Source organism: Schistosoma mansoni, chromosome 6 (genome assembly GCF_000237925.1).
Source record: "Schistosoma mansoni strain Puerto Rico chromosome 6, complete genome".
In the NCBI taxonomy this organism is placed as follows: Eukaryota; Metazoa; Platyhelminthes; class Trematoda; order Strigeidida; family Schistosomatidae; genus Schistosoma; species Schistosoma mansoni.
In genome coordinates, this window is record NC_031500.1 from 3,061,424 (window position 1) to 3,086,150 (window position 24,727).

Sequence of the window (24,727 nt, forward strand, 5' to 3'; positions counted from 1 at the left end):
TGTCTCAGAATCGATCACAATGGCGTAAGTGTATGCACTTTATATCTTCCCTTAAACTATGAGATTAAAATTGCGTCACAACGTTCCTTTCTTCCTATACTACATCCTTATATGCAACCTACCCTTTATATACTACTGTTGTGAATGAGAACACAGGTGAGCACAGCTAACTATGTATTCAGCACAAATTACAACGTTAATTGGTAAAATACAAAAACCGTCCTATGATACACTATTTGCAAAATGTTCTTCAATTGCCTCAGGCTTTATTGTTCCTGGATTTCCACACAAATTGCTTTTTATTTCTGTTCTTCTCTTCTTGATCTTCTCAATATTCTGCTGTCAGATATTTTATTCCTTACTCACCATATATACTACTTATGTTGATATAAGTAGCTCACACCACACTACCACCACTAAATTAACTATTTCTATGAATCCGGGGTTCATTTTGTTGTGTTAACGAGGAATGGCAACTTGGACCGATACATATGTGTGCCTGGTCCTACGTTGTAGCTGACTGACTGACTGGCTGAAACAATGCAGAAAACCTCAGCCTTATTCATAATTATTCATGATGAAGAAATTCATTCTAGGCAAATAGCCATCAATAACTCCAATTACATACACTTTGTTTGAATACTTTGATGAGAGGAGAGTTAGGAGGATTTCACATGTAACTATTATCAGTCACAGTCAGATATATAAATAGGCATTCACTTAGGAATAAGCTTGCTCTGATAATCGAATGTGACCAGTGGAGCTAATTTATGGCAAGTAGAGGCTAGTATGTATCTCAGTACAATCGAAGGTGGTCGCGCAATTTCGTGAATTGAATGAGGTTAGACATTAAAATTATTGGATATCACATCAGTGGTCTACAAGATACGCGTTCGCACTTGATACCGAAGGCCCTGAGTTCAAATCTCGCGAGCGGGATCGTGGATGCGCACTGCTGAGGAGTGCCGTAATAGGATGAAACAGTCACCCAGTGCTCACAGGTTTTCAATGGTGGTTTGACATCAATCGATTCATGATGTTAATCAAAAATTTAATAGTCTCTACAACCTCATACTAACACTTTATCGACTGTTAGCTGCTGATTATTTTCGGGATTGTAAGTAAAATAAACTTCCCACTCAATTAACTTAATGGGAATTCACTTAATGGGAACTTCACTAGAACTATATTAATGCTAAAATATGCTAGGATAATAAATCAAAGTGAGTATTCAACTCCCTTACTGTTCAGAAAGCTGACGAAACTCTGTAACAAGAAAGCCATCACTTTATAATCAATATTCGGGTAGAAGTACACTGTCTGAAAGTACTTTTAAACTAGGACTAAAGACTGAAATACGAGAGCACTGATATAATTGTGACTTCTGTTGTAATTTCAGAATATCGAATATACCAGGATATATATCGCCTATTTACTAAAGGAAGGGGTGTTATGGACGTAGAAGTGTTCGAACAGGATATTTAACTGAGAGATGCTATCGATTAAGGGCTGAGAACGCAGCTCCTTTTAATCTGAATCTCATACGGAATCACAATGGTGCGCTATTTAGCTGAATTGTAGCTGGAAAAGTTTCCATGGATTATTGCTGGTATATGGACTGAGCTATACGTTTAGCCAGGGCTATAAGTCCCGGCGTCATGCCAGAGTAGTGGCTAAAACTCCATTTAGGATTTTTGGGTGTGAGGATAGGTACAATATATATTTGTGGTATAAGCATGAGGATACCAAATCGTCTGTTAACAACTACATATTATGCTGGAAAGATCTAAGTGTCCTAGAGGGACGTCCAATTGAGAGGTACTTTATCCTTCTCCTGACTGACGTAATGATTTTAAGACCTGACCCCCATTCACTTCTCATACATTGCTATGCCTTGATATAACTATGATTCTTAGAGTAATTTCTCTTCGTCTAAATGATTATTTCTTCTCATAAGTCTTTCGGCTGTTTCAATATGGTTGAAAAAAGCCCTTAAAATCTGCACCTTAAGACATTTATTAGATTATAACTGAGTCATATCAGTAAGCAAAAAGAAATCTGATGGAATACGATAATAATCCCTGCAGAAGTCTTTTCCAATAACCGATTTCACGCATATACAGCCATTAACAGGGTAGTCTTAATCACTGCTTTCTCGCATGAATAGTGTTGTTTATATGAACGAAAGGACAGAAAGTAAATGTCTGGTACTTAAACCGGTTTGATGGGTACAGAGTATCCACCTGGAAGAGTTGGAGAACTCTAATTTCAACTCAATGTTGCACATGGTCTATATTATCCCGAGGGAACGAATGGAGTATGCACTTATTGTTGATCACCGGATAGCATACGATTACATCTCCCAACGTTGCTCCACTGCCTTGTGGATTAGACTTATAGGTCAAAGGTCAAGGAGTGGCCCCCTAAAAAAACCACTTACTTCATTTCAAGCATCTTGACGGTTTTCCAGCCCTCACAAAATCATTTGATTTGTGTGACACATATGTACCAATGTCTATGTGTTTCAATAAATAAAAGTCATATTATCATATGTATTTTAGTTACTTTTCAACAGCATCAAATAGAAATTACATTCCGACTCTACTTGTACAAAATCCTATCATGTCTATTCTGCACAGAACAGAAGGGAAAATCAAGAAAATGTGATAAGCTATATCCTCTGCATACAACTAGTAAATGATCCATCGTCTGGTTTCTTCAACAAAACACGAAGTAAATAATCAATCCCTCTATATTTACTCGTGGATGGAATTGAGTTCAAGATGCATACTGTTAAATTTCTATCAGAAGGGGGTTTTTGTGAAGATTTTAGTAAATTTATAGTTAAAATTATGAGTCAATTGAAGCTAGACCACCATGGAAAACCTGGAAGCACTGGATGGCCGTTTCGTCCAGTGCTTCTAGGTTTTCCATGGTGGGCTAACTTCAATTGACTCATGATTTCAACTAAAAAATTGTTGAATTTCTGTTAGACATTGCGCTAAATGATTTCAACCATCATTTACCCTTCTGATACTTCCTCATAAATAATATCAACTATTTCAACTAATTCTGATGTTTCAAAAGAAACCGAATCGTCAAAGGATACAATTTGAAAGTTGTTTGATTACAAGAAATGTTTATTATTTGCTTATGCGCCCACATGGATGTAAATAATGCCTACGTTGTCAAACATTCAACAAAAAGTATCATTATATATATATATATATATATATATATATATATATATATATCCACGCGAAGTAAGATTGGTTCATTAATGTGAATGAAGACTGATGCCAAATAAATGATTTTGGCTTATCTATTTCGGTAAAATTCGCTTTTAAATGTTTGCTTACTAACAAAGTATTTAGTAGTACATTTGTTAATTTGAAAAATATCAAATTTGATGTTGCGTTTAAAACTGAAAACGCTGATGCTAACTAATATCAACAATTGATATCGTAACCATGTGAAATGTTTTTATGTGAAGTATACAATTCTCAAATCTTATTTCATCACACATCGAATGCTATTATCAAATACCCTACCTCTTAATTAACGTGAATTCAACCTACTGTGTCTTACAGTGTTAAAATAGTTGTCAGTCATTCATTCTTTACTGAAAATATGGCCACAATCAAGTAATATATCAAACGATCTTCAAACTGCAAGTATGTACCGATTGTTCCCTTGATACTATTATCATAGATACATTATACTGAAAGAAGAGAATGTTTTAGATGATTCTAATTACATCAATTGGCTTAGTAGTATATGAGTCATAATCTCGTGCTAGAAATTAAAGAGTTAACATTGTTTCCTGTATGATTGTCTTTTTGTACTATGTACAGACATAATGCACCATGTTAATGACATTGATTGTTTTGACGATACTCAACAATATGTTTATATAGATAATGCCTAGCGGAGGAAGAAATCAGGAAGCGGCTCTGGAAGTGGATGGGACACACATTGAAGAAATCAACTAATTGCGTCACAAGACAAGCCCCAACATGGAATTCTGAAGGCCGAAGGAGAAGAGGAAGAACAAATAACACATTACGCCGAGAAATGTAGACAGACATGAGAAGAATAAACAAAGGTTGGATAGAACTAGAAAGAAAGGCCGAGGACAGAGTGGTTTGGAGAATGCTGGTCGGAGGCCTATGTTCCATTGGGGGTAACAGGAGTAAGTTAGTAAGTAATTATCAATCGAAATTGGAATGCCTGGTGACAGAGACTTGTGAAGAACGAAGGGAACAGAACGAGCACAGAGAGTGATTGATATGGAAACGAAAGAAGAACAAAGTCTGAGACAATTGGTGGATATTTTGAAAATGAAGTAATTACTATATGGTTCTCAGATCATACTAAGATATTCTGTAATGTTGTATTAAAGTATATCTGGTTGTCTCCACTAGTGTTCTTGTTCAGAATAGTATTCTGATAAATAACAGATTCCAACACTAGAATATCATGGATGAGAAATTTGTTAAATTAGTATGTTACGTCCTCAAACTGTCTACCCACTTTCGTGCCGACAATAACTTGTTTAATGTAGGTTAATAACTTGACGCGATAGGCTGACTGGGTTAACATTGTGGCTGGTATGCATGAGTTCGTAGTGGGGGTAGAAGGACGAAAACTATTCTATCACCTGATTGGATGACAGGCATGCGCGACAGAGAAGACAAGACAACTGGAACACTACTCGCTTTATTTCAAATTCCGATCTGGTACCCGATTTAAGATTAGTGTAAAAAGATACATGAATAAATAGATGACTAACCTGACCACAACCCATCAGTAATTAGGAAAATACAATTATGTCTCAAACTGGGAGATTAAAGTAGAAAATGGAGTACAAAAAGTCACGTCTAAATTACAATAACTTTGGAACAGAAATGGCTATAGCAGTGAATCATACATCAAACGAAAGCTCATGATCTGTAGAATAGATGAGGAACAAAAGTAAATGTTACAGTTTTACAAGCTTTGAATTAAATGAAATAACGTCCCCCTAAAAATAGCTTCCGTAGTTTGTTAAGGCTTCTTGTTTCGCTGTTCACATCAAAATACTACAGATGAGATCAGATGACATTACAAACTGTAGTGTACACTACTCTTAAGCTATAGATAGTACCAATTGTCTATAACACTATACATGTCTCAAATCAGTTCTCGTTATTTCATAACATTTCCTTTGACGACCTCGAAGTATGTCTGTACTTTAGCCAGCTTTTCATTCCTCTGTTGATTGTCTCTTTATATCCAGTTTACATTATGAATACATATGAAGTATAAGATTATTTGTACATCTATAGTAAAACAACCGTTTTAAGAAGGGGTCTTGTGGATATTATAGTAATTTTAATAGTTGAGATCATGAATCACTTGAAGCTAGACTACCAAGGAAAATCTGGAATCACTCGTTGCTCGTTTCGTCCTATTGTAGGATTTCTCAGCTGTGCCTATCCACGGCTCAGTGGTCTAGAGGTTAAGCACCCGCGCGCGAGACCGAAAACTCCTGGGTTCGAATCTCTCGGAGCGGGATCGTGAATGCGTACCACTAAGGAGTCTCACATTAGGAGAAACGGCCGTCCTGTGCTTTCAGGTTTTCATGGTAGTTTAGCTTCAATTGACTCATGATCTCAACTATTGGAATATATTTTTATCAAACTGGAAAGATTTTGTGGAGATTCTAGTAAGTTAATAGTTGAATTCATGAGTTGATTAACACTAGAACACCATTGATAACTTGAAAACATTAGACGACCATTTCATCCTAATATGCAGCTCTTCAACAGTACACATCCACTATCCTTCACATGGGATTCCAACCCTCAAAAACCTTCGGTCTCATACTCTAACACAATATTATAAATGTTATGTACATAGAAAGAACTCAACTAATCACTATGTGTTTACAAAGGATTAATTAACAAATTCAATATTGACATATATGTTTACTTTGATTGTCATTATATGCCTATTTCAATGATAAATAGAATTCTATCAGAATAGAATAGTAATGAATGTTTTTTAAAGAAGACTTGCTAGTTAAGACTTACTAGAAGACTTACTAGTTAATCAAATGTAAATATATCGGAAGGGGATTATATGAATATTATAGTAATAGTATTAGTTGAGATCATGAGTTAAGTAAAAATAGACTTCTATGGAAAACTTGGAAGCACTGGATGGCCGTTTCATTCTATTGTGGGACTCCTCAGCAGTGCTCATCCACGATCCTGCCTTGCGAGATTCAAACCCAAGACTTATCGGTCTCGTGCGCGAACACTTAACCTCTAGAACCACTGAGTGTCTTTGCTTGAATAATGGTATCACAGAAAAAGAACAAGTAAAGAAGTTTGAGAATTTACTCGCCTTGGATATGTATAGTCTATTCGCAAACTAGTTAACGCACAAACTTTTATCCAAGTATCACTTGACATACATATAGGTATACATGCCCTGTGAACAAATATACGTCACATGCACCTCGGTAACACATAGGTCTCACCCCATGCATCCAATAGTATACAAATAGGTATGTTCACCTACCTGGGAGGGTAAATATTCACCGCTACCAAAGAAAACGTATTGGCTACACCAGACTGTTTCTTACACATTATATGCATATCATTCACACTATGGCTACTGCTTCAGTATTTTCCTACACACATAAGCATAAACACTCTTTCAGGAGAGGTTTTCGTTCGCCTCACTCTAGTATTTGTTATCATCCTTTTATAAAATGTCTTCGATCTGATAGATAGGCCGCTGGTTTTATCAAACATAGGGCAGACATTTTTGCAGCTCAACCTTTCCTTTATACGACACCATATGCGTACCTTTTGCATATACCTATATACTTGAACTACATAGGTCCGAGAACGTCTGCAATTCTCATACATAGGCATACACATCAGGTAACTTAAGCGAAAAGTGAGCTACGAGTACAGAACCCAGGATTGATCAGATATGACAGAGTAGTTGATCGGTTCAATCTCTAGGACTGCCTAATTTGACTTGCAGCGTTATCTCCACTGTCTAGGAGTGCCACAAAAAGGTCTTAGGTCGGATTTCGCTGTCAATTCCAATTGACTGTGAATCTACCTTTGTATTCGCTTATTCGTATACATTAGCTTCTCTGCTTAAATTCAATCTATATTCTTATAACTTTGTTATCTATGCTATCCGCTAATAAACTATATTCGCTACTTTTTATTATTACCTTCTCAATTCAAACAAACAATACCAAGTGAATTTAAACTTCACCTCATTGCATAAGCAAGTGGCTATCAGGACTCAGTACCTAAGTGGATAACGCAATGACATTTGAAGTGAAAGGTACTGTGTTCCAGTCCCAGAGTGAACACCAACTCTGAGATGCAGATACATCCAGCTGACGAGTCCCAAATAGAATGAAACAAGCGCCCTGAATTCTACTGCTAGTCACTATCCATCTTCGCTTATAATGGCTACGGTTATCATAGTGATTGTAAGATGAATCTAAGTCATTACAATCAAGTTTCTTTATGTTCTCATACATATATATAAAGACGAAGTAAAACAGGCTAATTGTAATGTCAACTTGATTTCAATGTATCCTCCCACCAACGTATTAACAAATATACATTCATCTATCTATCTATCTGTCTATATTGATACATTGAGTCATTGAAATTCCTTATTACGTAATTGAAATCTGTTTATTTATTTACGACGAAAATACATACAACTTACTATATTGACAGTCATAATAATAATAATAATAGTAATAACAATAGTGATAGTAATAGTAATAGTAGTAATAATGGTAATAGTAATAGTAATAGTAATGATAGTAATAATAATAGTATTAGTAATAATAATAGTAATAGTAATAATAATAGTAATGATAATAGTAATAATAATGGTAATAGTAATAATACTGATGGTACTAACAGTAATAATACAAATAATGGTAATAATAGTAATAATACTAATGTCTGTATAGGCTTATAGCTTGTAAGTGGGTATACAATACAACATAATACAGGTAAACATTAAGCAATTACTATGTATATATGTATATGTATATATATATATACTTGAATAGATTAAGTTGTCTCGAAATTGGATACTTCAACATAACAGTATACTTACCCCTTATTGACAAAGTCCAAAAATTATGTTAAACAAGTTGCTATTACAATTATTCATCTTAGTAACAATCATTATCATTCATGATGTGAAATGTGAGTTCTGGTTTTGGTTTTTGTTTTGGTTTGTTTTCCTCCGAATGTAAGTAATTGACAGTTATATAATCAATGTCAGAAGGGGTTTCTTGTGTGGATATTAATCAATATATGTCCTTATTTCATTCTAGTAAGGGACTTCTAAGTAGTATGCACCAACGACCTCATTACAAGGAATGAAATCAAGGACCTTTAGTCTCCTACACGAACTCTTAACTTGTGAACCATTGAGCCGGTATCCAACGGTGACAATGTTTAACTTCAATCGATCCATGATCATACTTAACCATTCATCCATTGTTTCAGGTAGATAAGTGTCTCAACCCGATAGGGATTGGACTTGACTGATCACGACTTATATTGACTCATAAACTTAACTATTAAAGTAACTACAATCTCCACAAACTCTCATTCTGACCACAAGTTACCACATATATATATTCAATTGTAGATCTTTGAGAATGAACTCATTTAAAAGGATTCCTTCATTGAATAAATTGTTTTATGATTTGCCTATATATGTTAATCAACATATGCTCACTAGTGATTGGCTTCAAGAGGTATTTCTTGGAGTTCTAGTGAGAAGGAGTGACCAGTGAAGTTCAACCAAGTCTGTTGTGAGATAGTAATTCATTGAAGATAATGGTGGATGTGTTGCTCGATTTCGTTTTCATCCTAAACCGACATCAGTTATAATGTCAAAATGATAGCTAACTATATGAATGAATAAATTTCGCGCCAAAATTCAAGACTTATGATTTTCAGTTTGATTGTTTCGTCTATAAATCATAGTTTCAAGGAATTTGCTTTTTAACAGAAGGGGTTTTGTGGAGATTTTAGTAGTTTTATAGTTCAATTCATGAGTTAATTGAAGATAGACCAATATTGAAAACCTGGAAGCACTGAAGGGCCATTTTGTCCTATTGTAAGAATCTTCAGCAGTGCACAGTATGGTCTAGCTTCAATTGACTGATGAATTCAATTATAGAATTACTAAAATCTCCACAAAACCCCTTTCGTATGCTTACTAGTGACTGGCTTCAAGAGGTATTTCTTGGAGTTCTAGTGAGAAGGAGTGACCAGTGAAGTTCAACCAAGTCTGTTGTGAGATAGTAATTCATTGAAGATAATGTTGGATGAGTCGCTCAATTTCGTGGATTGGTTGAAGTTAGACATTAACACTGTCCGATACTGGCAAGCTCAGTGGTCTACAGGTTAAGTGTTCGCAAGCGAGAACGATTGATCCTGGGTTTGAATCTCGCGAGGTAGGATCGTGGATGCGCACTGCTGAGGAATCCCACAATTGTACTCATCTTGTCAATATAGTCGCCTTTATTAAGAAGAACAACTGAACCTTTGTCAGATTTCGTAATCAATAACGTCTTATCGTTTAAGAGTAGGATAATAGCTTCCTTATGCTTGTTTGTAAGAATGCTTTTGTAATTAAACAAGACTGAGAGGTCCTGTATTCGAATCTCGCGAAGCGGGATTGTGGGTGCGCACTTCTGAGGAGTCCCACAGTGGGACGTAACGGCTATCCGGTTATATGGTTCACGGAATTTCTGTAATCCAAAGCTTTATGTGATAAATGAAGGAATTATGCCATAGTTTGTTGTACATTAAAGATATAAATAGATAATTATATTTGAAAGTTGATCCAATATTATCAATGTGATATGTGACAAGATCAAAATATTGAACTGTTGAACAGATATTATTTGATGCAGCGATGAATTTTGGATAACAGTGAGATTTAGAATACAATTCTCATTATTTGGATATATTTGTATCACAGAGTTGATGTTCACTCTAGGATTTGAACCCAGTACCGTTTACTTCAAACGTTATTCATTTACCTATTGAGTCTAGATAGACACTAGCTTGTGTGAGGGTGTGAAGTTCAAATAATCAATACAAAAATGTATATAAAATAAACCATACTTTCATGGTTGAAAGCGTGAATCAATTGAAGCTAGATCACTAGGGAAAACCTGGAATCATAGTTTACAAAATGTCATTATAGAAAGAGGTTATGTATCCGTCTCTTAATGTTCAGTATGTGTACAGTATCATTCATTTTTTTGGGTAATTTTATGTTCATTTATTTAATGGGTGATTGCTTTATTTGGGATCTTATTGTAAGCTCTAACTTTTACTTCGTTTACATTTACAACCCCTCGGAAATTTGAATCTACTATAGTAGTGTGCTTAAAGAAGATATATATCAAATATCAGAAGATATTATAAGAAGGGGATTTTATGGAGATTTAGTATTTTCATAATTTGAATCTCGCGAGGCGAAGTCGTGGTTGCGCACTGCTGAGGAGTCCCATAATAAGACGAAACGGCCATCCAGTGCTTCTAGGTTTTCCCTAGTAGTCTAGCTTCAATTGACTCACGTTTTCAACTATGAAAATATATATATTGATAATTTCAAATGACTGAAATGACATTTCTAGTGGAAATTATACGTTCATATCAATCAATTTCTCTTTAATTAAAAGGAAAATGTTGAGTCACCTAGATAAGCGGCTACATTATAACTTGGTCGATAGGATTCGATCTATACTAAGAAGGACCTAACATACATGACATTGTACACTACCCAGGGATTAATCGACCGTAAAATGTACTTTTATTGAATATTGAAAAATAGATAGATACCATCATACATTGATGTAAATGTATAAACCCGTTCAATCTTAAACTTAAAGGTGGGGGTGAAGAAGAAACAAGTAAGTTTGTTTATTTTAAATGGAAAACTATTCTCAGTAGAATGATCCATATAGTTGATTCATGTTCATGATTTTTATACTACTCATTAGTAGTTAAAAATTTACAGTGAAATATATACATATATACATGCATACATATTATACATATGCGCCAAACAATAAATGTCATTTCATTTAATTATGTGAGGGCTATGATACTGCCCGGGTGCCTAGTCCGAAGCAGGTGGTTTTCTTAAGAAGCCACACCCCGAGCCTTCGACCTAAAGGTCTGATCCACAAGATAGTGGAGAATCGTAAGGAGATTCAGTCCCCAGGTGGCCAATGACCAACGATTGATTCACACGCCATTTGTTCCCTCAGGATACTGGAACCCATGTGCATCATTGGTTTCGAATCACAGTTTTTCAACTCCCCTAGGTGGACTTTCGTTGTCCACCAACCCGGTTAAAGAGCCGGACATTCTTTTTTCGTTCTGTCAATTTCGTTAACAACACTCGTGGCGCGAGAAGGCAGTAAGTAGGACGTTTCTGACGGTGGCTGTATACGCGTGGCCATGTGAGAGCATTTCGAGAGAGAGAGGGTGGGCCCTCCTCGCTCTTGGCCGTACCAGGGCATAATATATTTTTATAAATGAAACAATGAAATTATAATTTGTTATTTGTATAAATTATTCAAATTCTAGTTTACATTTGTGTATAGTTGTTGAAAAGTAATCACATTATTAGTAGTGTAATGAACGAGAACATACAATTAGGGATAACGATCCCGAATATGGGATCCTATGTTGGAATGAAAGGGCCGTCCAATGCTTCCAGATTTTCAATGATGGTCTAGCTTAAACAGACTCATGAAATCAACAATAATCTGTAAAAGGCAATATAACTGTATCCATACAATATAGATACACATGTCAGATAATTCAAACATCTGATTTTGTCGTATTTAATGTCCTCACTGGATGAAACTGAAACCTAAAAAGCATTGGACAACAGGGTGGACAACCTCACAAACGTTTAATACGGCCTTTCTTCGGGATATTGACAGACTCAACAAGTTCAAGATAGATTTCAGTAATAAGTTCCAGGCCTTTCACGATCTACTCACTGAAGAAGGAGCCAATATAGAGAACAACTGGAAGGGGATCAACATGTTATGAGGTTCTGAGTGCAAAAGAAGCACCATCACAAGGAATGGATCAGTGTTGATACACTGAATAAGATTGAAGAAAGGAGGAACAAGAAGACCACAATCAATCTCAGCCGAACAGGAACACAGAAAACCAAAGCACAAGCTGAATACACAGAAGTAAACAAGCAAGTGAAGTTACTTTAATTCATTATTAATGAATGTTTACATGTATAACATATCCTTTAATATACATCGTTTTTATTTCTATTAAAGCTACTACTACATTACGTATGTTTACTTTAGTTACTTTTTGTATTTTACATGTTGAAACTTGTTACTGAATTGTATGACAAATTATGATATATAAGATGTCTCTCAATGTATATAAGTAGTATTTACAAGTAGTAATTTAACCTATGAGGAAGGGGTTGGACTCATTTCATCAATCAATTAGTTTACTTTTCGTTCAAGTCAGTTGAAAATACTTTGCTTCATTGTTATATTGTTTACTTGAACCTTCCTGTTTGATGTAAACAAAGATGGATAGTGGCTAGCAGTGAAATCCAGTTTGACGCGCGTTTCGTCCTATTCGGGACTTGTCAGCTTACAATGCTTGTAAATTAAGGCTATATCGAGGCAATACGCACAGTATGTATATATGCCAATTAGAGACTGACCAGTTGCAGTCCTAAGCATCAATGGGAAGACTCAAACAAACAATACTAATTGAATCATCCTCTTTGATGTTTAAGACTGTAATTGATCAGTCTCTCTCTGATATATGTGCATCATATGAGGATTGCCTCAGTATTGCCTCAAGTTATAAGTATTGTAACCAACGATGATTGGTAACTGGCAGTGGAATCCACGATGCACGTTTCATCTTATTTGGGGCTCTACATCTGAATATACCTGCATCTCAGAGTTGATGTTTATTCAGGGATTCGAATCCAGTATCGTTTGCTTCAAACGCCATCTCGTTATCCAGATAGCTACAAGCTTGCATAATGGGGTGATGTTTAATTCAATTTCATATCATATTAAAGTTATACTAGCCACTTTCATGTTCAATATCATTTGAATTATTTCCTTGACAAACAGTAATAAACGTCAACAGATACTGGTCCTTGCTGATGACATATTCAGGAATAGAAGATATCAATTCCACTCTTGAGTTGTTTATCTGAAGAAGTTTATAACTAAACATTTTCTTCTCTCTCTCTCTATATATATATATATATATATATTACTGAATTAAATTCACTTAGTATTGTTTGTATGGATCTTCCCATTGATGTTTAGGACTGCAACTGATCAGTCTCTAATTGGCATATATGCATACTGTGCGTATTGCGATGGCGTTTGAAGCGAAAGGTACTGGGTTCGAGTCTCAAAGTCAACATCAACTCCGAGATGCAGGTAAATCCAGTTGACGAGTCCCAAATAGGACGAAACGCGCGTCAAACTGCTAGCCATTATCCATCTTTGCTTACAGTGCTATTAATGAGTTGTTTAATGTTCTGGAAACTTATATCTATATAGTTTTAAAACTAACTAAACTATCCAGTTTTTCTTATTTTATAGCAACAACTACATCAGGTTAGTGCAATTTTTTCGACTCACAGATTGTTATCCTAACCAAGGCGTTTATAAAAACTGTTAATCATAAGTATAGAATGAGTTATTAATATAGTCAATTAGAATTAGAGTCTGTGAATTTAAAAGACATTATAGGGTCAGTAAAATGTCACTAAGCCTTAACCAATTCATCCAGCAGTTGAGTTACTGAATATCGAACAGATCATCGATCCCTGTCAAAGTCAAGGACAACCGACACATATCAGTTGATCGTATACCATGGGTTGGCCCTTGTGGTGGTGGTCTCACTATTTTCACTGTACTCATTCTTACTAATATATTTTCATAATAACATCCTTCGTGTTATAGGGTCTTCAAAGCATCCATAGTACTTTGACAAATCGAAGGAATATTCCACGTTAGGTGCTGACCACGAGATGTGACTTTGTGGTTAGCTATTGGTCACACTACTCCAGTCTACTTTGAATAGGCCCCCAATCATTCAGTATAGATCATCGAACTTAGTGATTTACAGCATATTAGATCACTTTATTTCTATAACTATTGAGATGATCTTATCTATACTATGAAATTCAATTCTACCATTAGGTCTACCATATCATTATGTTGTTATGGGTTGTCCACTTCTTACATAGAGCTTAGTTTTAAATGTTCATAGTACTGTCAAGTAATAATGAAACTTACACAAACTAATCTTAGTCAGACTATTACAAGAAACTAGAAAGTACTGATCAACTGTTTCATCCTAATATGAGATTCTTCAACAATGTACATCCATGAACATATAACAAAGAATCGAAGTTTAGTCTTGAAAGTGTACACTTCACTTCTAGACTAGTTTACTCAGCATTCAATCTAATACATATCTAACTTCAATCAATTCATATGCTGATTTTCAATGGGGATCTAGCTAGATCAGTTCATCATTTAAACTATGTAAATTCTACAATCTTCACGAAACTCTATACTAATAAACTACAATCGGTTTTTTTTTACTTTCTAACTGCTTATTAGTTGCTATTAAAGGTGAGTTCTATGTGGTTTAATTATCAGCCATCATGTCTATATTAAAATATGATTTTTAAACATTAAATTCAGGTAATTAATAGTCATTGAAAATTGCCAAGATCCTACATATGAGACTAGAACCCAGGACCTTCAGTTTTGCGAACGAACACCTAATCTCTGAATCACTGAGTCAATATCTAACGATGTTAATGTAATCAATTTAACCGATCTATGATCATGAGCAAGTATTCTCATTGAACAGGAGTAAACTTACACTTCTGGCTAAAATTATAATAATGTTAAAAGCAAAGTTTTATTGATAATTATTTAGAATGATATCTCAGTAGCTCAGTAGATAACGAGTTGAGTGTTTACATAGAATTCGTGAATTAGTTGAAGTGAAACATTAACACCGTCGGATTCCAGATAGCTCAGTGATCTAGAGGTTAGGCATTCGCGCGTGAAACTTATAGGTCCTGGGTTCGAATCTCACGAGGCGGGATCCTGGATACGCACTGCTGAGGAGTCCCACAATAAGACGAAAAGGCCTTGAAGCAATGCTTCCAGGTTTTCCATAGTAGTCTATCTTCAATTGAATCATGATTTCAACTATAAAATAGAATTCTATTATGAATAATAACATCAAAATGTAGGTGAATCCAGATGAAGAATCCCAAAAATAGGGACAATAATAAGTATTTTAGGATACTGACACTGGCTACAATCTATCTATTCTACTATAGAGATTAGAGTTAAAGTTCTACAATGATATTATAGAAAAGTACTTCAAACCGAGATAGTTGACAAAATTAAATTAATAGTATTGTTAAAATGCTATAAGTATTATACAAATTATCATAATGAAAATATACTACTTATAAACTACTTTCAATGTGTTTACTTTATTCATCTTATATTCATTCACCTACTCTTATTCAGTATATGAAAGTAGGAATACATTAATTTCATTTTATCATTTATGACCGGAATTCATTGCAATGTAAATAGCTGTTTAGTAAACGAGAGCACAAGTGGGGCAATCGAATGTTTATGGGCACAAAACTACAGAAAATCCCATTATAAACTGAGAACCATATAGCAGGTGGTTATCAGGAATCAGTAGCTAAGCAAATAACGCGATGGCTTCTGAAGCGAAGGGTACTGGGTTTGAGTCCTGCAGTGAACATCAACTCCGAGATGCAGGTACATCCAACTGACGAGTCCCAAATAGGATGAAACGAGCGTCCTGAATTCTACTGCTAGCCACTATCCATCTTTGCTTATAAAGCTTATTACTTCAGGCAATATTGAGGCAGACCGCGAAGGATGAACATATGCCAACAAGAGACTGATCAATTCCAGATATAAGTATACAACACCAAGTGAACATATAGTATATAGTTAATATGCAAAATAACAATTCATCCTCTCAAACTTGACTGTTCCTTTTGCAAATATCAGTCTATCGTCTCCGATTATTATTGTTCATGCATTCTCATACCAATTGCGTCCCGTTTCCATCCTCTCCTTATTGATCTTCTACTGAAATACATTCTATGCCTAGTCGCCGTTATATACTACTTATTTGGATATAAGTAACTTACATCACAATTGTATTATAAAATGTAATTAGAATCTAATTATAATTTCATTAAAGATGTAATGTATGTATTGTTCATTTCTTAATTTTAGGCACCATTTCAGCTTATACAGTTATGATGGGACTCAGCATATATGTAATACATAGTTTTATCGTTTTTAAAATGATGTAACATATAGAGAAATATATATATATTTGGTTAATTGTATATATTATAATGGTCGGTTTCTTCTCGTCTTTACGAATGGGGCGTTCATTTAACCATAGATGAATATCTATACTGGATTCCTTGCCAGTTTTTATCCTACAGGACTTCAACTTTAACTCAGATCAAGAATACTTGATGAGCCTGACTAGAATATGTAAAGTTAACTCCCAATCAATGTCATGTGTGTCAAGTCCTTCTTAGTGCTGATCGAATGCTATCGATCAAGTTACAATGTGGCCACTAGTCTAGGTGGCTTGACACTGCGTGTACTATGTTGAGATAAGATGGTGGTTGGAGGTTGTCAACAAGAAACCCTGAACCCGGGTTTCGTGCTACTTGACACTCGTCAGCAAGGTGTACCTGTAATCTTGAGGGAACTGGTGCTCCCTGACGGATTCGACCCCGTGTCACTCAGCTTTACAGGCACAGACGTTGCCACTGAGCTATTCGGGCCGTGACCAACCTCCTGTAGGACTGAAATGTAAAGATAACTCCGCCTGTAGCCCCTCCGAGGGCTGCTGCCGGTCCCAAGCCCGGATAAAAGGAGGAGGGTTTAGCATGGGGTTAGCGACCCCATCTCGTAGAAAACTAAGTCGCTAAAAAGCGCTAACCAGAAAAAATGATTCAAAGTAAGTAGAATGTAAATTTATTTCCACACTAAAAACCGACAACAAGCCGACACAATCCATCGATAATCAACAGCTAATAATGATAAATAATAAGGATAGAGGAATATATAACTCATCTGACATCTCTCAGACTATCTGAAGTTCTGACCAAGCAAACCACCAATCATAATCATCCTCGCCTATATATCAATATATAACTACTTATTCATATAGGGAATATACAAATCTGTGGGTTCTTTTCACTATTCTACAGATTGTATTCATAATATTTGACTTACTGAAGACAGTGGTGGAAGGTCGTGAAATACCATAGATTAGTTGAAGTTAAACATTAACACCGTTGGATGCCAGCTCAGTGGTCTGGAGTTTGAGCAATCTCACGTGAGAATGAAGATTCTGAGTTCGAGTCCCGAGCGCGAGATCGTGGATGCGTATTGGTAAGGAGTCCCATGGTGGGACCGAAAGGCCGTCCAGTGCTTCCGGGGTTTCAATGGCTGTCTAACATCGATTGATTCATGATCTCAATCAAAAAACGAAACGTACCATCAAACTTTTGGAAAGACAATCTTATCTAAAATGTGATTACACATTTAATTCAATGCAAAACTTAACTCTCTCAAAGATCATTGAATAAAATGTATGCTCATTTTATGAGTTCTAAGCTTAGTATTTCAGTTGTATGCAAAGTATTATAGTCTCTGATATTGATCTCTTCATTTATCAGTGATAAAATTTGAATTAACATTATATAGATAACTATAAGAGGAAGAATCGTAGTGTCAGATCAGTGTCAGTTAGGGATACAAAAATATTCACAAGTATGGTAAGAGAAATAGTTATTGATACAAACTCGTTATCATCTAGTGATCAATATATTGGGCTTGTTTAACCATTAAAAAGGATAAAATATTTATCAACCAATCTGGTATGCCCTTGGTTCGAATCGCACGAGGCTGGATTGTGGATGCACACTGCTAAGGAATCCCACAATAGGACGAAATAGGCGTCCAGTGCCTCCAGGTTTTCCATAGGGGTCTAGCTACAACTGACTCTAATCTCAACTATATAAAATTATCAACCAAGTTAAAATGTGGCCATACCCAAGCTGTCCATTGTATTCCGTGCAACCCTTCAGATGTGGAGTTCTTCACTATCCAGTCAACCGCCAAAAGAAAGAGAGAGTGATCAGCCTTGTCTGACTCCAGTCCCCACTTACAATGAGTTTGCCAGCTGTCCTCAATGCCCAAATTTGCAATGTAGTCCGTCGTACGAATTCTGTATGATGTTGACGATCTTCTCAGGTACACCAAAGTGTCGAAGAAAGTTATATAAAGTTCTCCCGTCCACAGTGTCAAGATTTGTCTCATAGTCTAGGAAGTTGATGTATGGTAACGAATCCCATTCAATCGATTGCTTAACCGTGATCCACGGTGTTTTAATTTCATCTGTACATGATCGATCCTTACGGAATCCAGCCTGTTGATCAGGAAGTTGGTTATCCACTAAATCTTTCATCCGGTTCAGTAACACTGTCGAAAACGTTTCCTTACACTCATTGTAGTGTGGTGCCTCTGTAGTTCTCACACTTGCTGAGATCTCCTTTCTTTGGTATCTTGATGAGGTATCATTCTTCCCAGTCAGTTGGCACATGTTCTTCTTCCTAAATAGAATGTGGAACATATTTGCAATTGTCTCTGTCTAACTTCAGTGCTTCAGCTGGTATGTGGTCAGGTACTGCTGCTTTCCCACTATCGAGTTGCGTTCTAGTCATCTGGATTCCTCCAATTGTTGGTGGAGTGACGTCTATAAGAATGTCTGTGTGCGTTGTCTCGATGTTCAGTGGGTTTCGTGGGGCTGACATATCCAAGTGTTCTCTAAAGTGTTATACACACCTGTTCTGATGCTCTTGAATCTTAGCGATTGTCATGCCTTCTTTGTCATTGACTGGTTGCTCTGGTTTTCTATATTTCCCTGACGGTTCCTTCATCGTGTCATATAGTTGTTTCATATTTTATTCTCTTATAGCTTTTTCCGCTGTCGCTATTAGGTCTTCCATGTTTTTCTGCTTGTCGGCTCTAATGCTCTTCTTCACTTGCTTGTTTGATTCGGTGTATTTCAGCCTGTGCCTTGATTTCTCTGTTCTTGTTAGGCTGTTGTTAATTATTGTCTTCTTGGTCTCCCTTTCTTGAGTCGTGTATACGGTTTCGATAAAGATCCATTCCTTATGACATTGTTTCTTGCGGCCCAGAAACACCTGACACATTAAAGTTAGTGCTTCTTTAATCTCTTTTTAATTGTCCTCCATATTAATTTCCACTTCTTCAAGTAGATCTTTTGAGATTTGGAATCTGTTGCTGATCGTTATTATGAATTCGTTTACTGTTAGAATGTTGAAGGAAGGCTTTGTTAAGTCTATGTATTGCCATTTCTTCAACTTTTCAGTCCTTTTCTAGCTTCAGTTTCACCTTGACAAACGTCAAGTAAAATGAACTACAAAATCTTATTTGTTTGAAGTTGTCGCGGTAGTTAATTCATACAAATAGTTGCGGAAATCGGTATTTAGTTTAGCTGTAACTAGTATAGATCAAGCTATACATTTAAACAAAGAAAACAAACTTAAAACAGTGAACCGTGGAAAGAAAAACAATGAAGAAATGAGTACAGATTCCTATAAGCTACTCTACTTTGAACTTAATCCAAAACATCTATTGTTTTAAAGGATCACATGTACTTTACAGATCCGAATAAACAAATGTTCTTGTTGATTGATGATCAAGTAAACAAGATTACTAAGAATAATTCTGATTTAGTAGTAACGTGATCATCTATTTATTAGACAGATACAGATATAGTATTGTGGTGAATGAGAACACTAGTTGAGACAATCGAATTTGAGATAGTGGAGAAGATTGGTAGCTCAGGTGAATGATTTTGATGGAGTTTTGTTCTCTCAGCTGGATGGTTTGGTCGTGGAGCTTTCATCGTTTTTCTGAACAAAATCATCAGCACAAACTTCGAGGAGAAGTGAAGTGTGAATCACATGTGGAGAAATTCAAACACTTCACTTCTACCCGAAGTTCGTGCTGATGATGTCGTTCGGAAGGACGATGAAAGCTCCACGACCAAACCATCCAGCTGAGAAAACAAAACCCCATCACATTCAAATGTATTTAAACACACAAATTACAAAACTATACTGTAAATATCAGAAGGGTTTTTGCGGATATTATAGCAATTTTAACAGTTGCGAAACTGATAGGTCCTGGGTTCGAATCTCGCGAGGCGGCATCGTGGATACACACTGCTGAGGAGTCCCACAATAGGACGAAACGGCCATCTGGTGCTTCCAAGCATTCTTTGTTCTCTTTCTCTTTTCTTTGATCTTCTAAAGTCTCTGTCTCCAGGTGTTTTATTTTTTATTGATGATACATACTACTTATATCTGTTGACATCAGTAGCACACATCACAGTATATTATTCTAATTTGCAAAATATTAAATAAAAGCGTATATTTTCAATAGCATTTTACTTCAATGAATAAATTAATCTGCTATGTTTAATGTAGTTCATTTAAATGTATTTAGTTCCCTTCACAAACTGAAATGAAACAAGAATGACCATATTCTCAATATTGTCTGCATTGTTTGGAAACGCTTCAACCATATTCTCTTCTGTAAGCAAAGATGGATAGTGGCTAGCAGTGAAATCCAGGATGCGCGTTTCGTCCTATTTGAGACTCGTAGGCTGGATGTACCTGCATCTCAGAGTTGATATTCATCCTGGGATTCCAAACCATTACCTTTCGCTTCAAACTCCATCACGTTATCCACTCAGCTTCTGGGTCCTGATAGCCACTTGCTTGTTCAATGGGTCGAAGTTTAAATTCACTGAGTATTGTTTGTTTGAATCTTCCCATTGATGTTTTAAACTGCAATTGATAACGCGATGGCTTTTGAAGCGAAAGGTAATGGTTTGTAATGCCAAGGTGAACACCAACTCTGAGATGCACGTACATCCATCTGACGAGTCCAAAATGGGACAAAACGCGCATCCTGGATGTCACTGTTAGCCACCATCCCTCTCTGCTTACAAATGCTCTTGAATTAAGGCAATATTGAGGCAATACACACAGTATGCGCATATACCAACAAGAGACTAATCAATTGCAGTCCTGAATATAAATGGGAAGATTTTAACAAACAATACTAAGTAAATTCATGTTCCCTTACTTTTAGGCAATAGATAAAGTTTTAATACGTTGTTTCAGTTGAATTCAGTTGTACATCTTGAAACAATATTACCGAAACTTTAATTTATAGATAACCTTTGAGCAACGCTAAACTGACTTTGAAAGTGTCTACCTAATAACCAGAACGAAATGAGAATTATAAACCAGTGTGAGGAATTAGATTTATGATTTACAGTTGATGGTTGGGGGTTCGGAAGTACATTCAGGGTTTTCATTACGAACTTTGACATCAATTAAAGTGCCAAAAAGCCATTTAACTAAGTGAATGAATAAATTTCGCGCCAAAATCCATGACCTATTATCTTAAATCTGATTGGTTCATCCATAAATTATAGATTTAAGAAATTGTCACCTCATAACAATCAATTTGATTGTAAGCAAAGATGGATAGTGTCTAGTAGTGGAATCCAGTTTGACGCGCTATTCGTCCTATTTGAGACTCGTCAGCTGGATGTACTTGCATCTCAGAGTTGATGTTCACTTTGGGACTGGAACACAGTACATTTCGTTTCAAACAACATCGCGTTATCCATTTACCTACTGAGTTCTGATAGTCACTTGCTTGTGCAATGGGCTAAAGTTTCAATTCACTGAGTATTGTTTGTTTGAATCTTCCCATTGATGTTTACAACTGCAATTGATAACGCGATGGTGTTTGAAGTGAAAGGTATTGAGTTCGAGTCTCAGAGTGAACATCAACTCTGAGATACAGACACAGCCGGCCGATGAGTCCTAAATAGGACGAAATGTGCGTCAAACTGGATTCCACTGCTCAACACTACCCATATTTGCTTACAATGCTTGTGAATTAAAACTATATCAAGGCAATATACACAATATGCACATATACCAACAAGAGACTGATCAATTACAGTTCTGAACATGAATGTGTAGGTTCAAGTAAACACTACCAAGTGTTATGTAATATTACAATCAGCTTTCAAAAGATTTACATAACATATGATCATCACATTATTTTAATGAAATACATCTTTCAGTTGTGTTTGTTTACCGACATAAAATCTTACTTTAATTCAGTAGTATAGAAAGATACAAAAAAAAATACGTAAACAAAATGGATCCTGTTTTTCTTTTCTTTTTTTTTCAATTTGTTTATTGTTGCCATGATGATTATTATGATAGAATGCGAGTTGACAACAATCGAGAAACATTCATATACGAGTATCATGTAATCAAATGATCAACTTTGATCAACCAACTGATTAGTGTATATGCAAGTAACCATAGGCAGCATACATGTATATATATAAGTCATTTAATTAGAAAACAAAGTTTAATATTTTACTTAACTTGGACCGATTTCCATAGATTCATACACACACACACGTACATACTCATAGAATATGAACATTATTACCTCGAGATTCATTTGTATCTTTGCTATCATCTTATCATTTAGTCATCATATTCAATATACAAGTAAGTTATTAATGGTTCTTATTTCATGTATCAGTTAGAAAGCTACTGAACTATCTTAATAAGCTAATAAGCATAGATTATTAGTTAAATTCATGAGTTGATGAATGTTAGATCATCATTGGAAAACTTGGAAGTACTGGATGAATGTTTCGTTCTAGTATATGATTTCTCAACAGTGAACATCCTTTATCCTGTACATGGGATTAGAACATAGGATCTTTAGTCTGTCGCGCGAACACATAAGCTCTACATCATTGAACAAGCATACTCGGCTTTCAGGTTAGCGTTTTTTTGGCGAGTTGGTTTTCTACGAGATGGAGTCACTAGCCCCATGCCCAACCCTCCTCCTTTATCCGGGCTTTGGACCGACAGTAGGCCTCGGAGGAGCTACAGACGGAGTTTGAACCAGTATCCAACGATGTTAATGTCTTCAGCGAGTTTTTTATCTCTACCGGTTATGGCTTGTCACTAGAACTCTAGGAAATACCTCATGAAGTCAGTCAGTCATTCGTTTGACAATATTAGAAACACGCAAATATCTATCGATTCCATTTAAGTAGTATATTTCACTACGGTGAAGATATTTTTGAATAGATTTCTAACTAATAGAATGTTTTATATAAGTTTATCTTATTTCTCAACATGTTATATTCAATATATCTTCTTACAGAAGCTTCAAGCTTATTTGGTGGTAAGTTATATTATAAAGTATTCTATCAATTTGTTCTTTTTAATTTGATGAAAAACTTTCGATACTACTGAAATGAATAATTATTCAGTTGGAGATAACCAGAGTTATTGGTGAAAACATAATAGTTCTTCTGTTTCCCGTTCTGTTTTCTTTAGTTTAAACTACTCAACCATCTTCTGAAACATATCCCATTTCTGATCGGTGTTACATACCACTTAAGTCAACAGATATAAGTAGCATACATCACTTCACTTTCAAATTAGTAATGGTGTTTGTTTATTATTCCTTGAAAACTTGAAAGAGATATTTTTAAAAAAGTTAATGTGGAAATAAGAGCTAATGGTTTGTCTTACAATTCATTGTTCTTTCGTTTTTATGCCAATCATTCTCTGTTCCCGCTCTCATTCTCTTCGATCTTCTTAATCGTCTACCAAAAGATATTTCAATTTCGATTGATGATAAATACTACTAACATCTGTCTATATTAGTAGTACACATCACTTTGGAATTCTTGAACAAATTAATCTGTAATCTATAACTATTATTTACTAATAATATCTGATATGATTTAATGACCATTATGTTTATAATATTGTATCCTTTTCAAAGAGGAAAGTGAACCGCCCACATGTGAGTTTTATTATATGTATTATATGACATTGTCTTCCAACAGATGATGTACAGCTTATCATTGTATCATGTTATATCATTTAAAGTAGTAGTCTACCTTCGTTCATTATGATAATGTATTAAGCAAGATAGATCAAGTCTACTTAAATACTGAAATTCATCATTCAATACTACTGATAATAAAGAGTAGTGATTTTCCCTTATGAAACTAACATCAAGTTTCAGAATTTTACAGAGAGAATTTCGATAAGTTGCCAGTTTTGATACCTTCAATAACCAAGTCTTTAAAAACTAATTCATTCCTTCTTCAACTATAAATCTACTGTTTTGTTTTTATGTTCAGCAACTACACCGAAGCCAAGTAAGTGTCATTTTTGTTCCTATTCGTTGTTGTTAATCTTTCAGTGTGAGACAACCAAAACAATAATAAACCCGTTGAAGTTGTATTCTATGAAATATCTGTTCGATATACAGATTAGAATGAAAACAATGATGAGACACAACTATAAAACATTTCAAAGAATCAATTACTTCATTAAGTGATATGAATAGTAATGCTGTAAT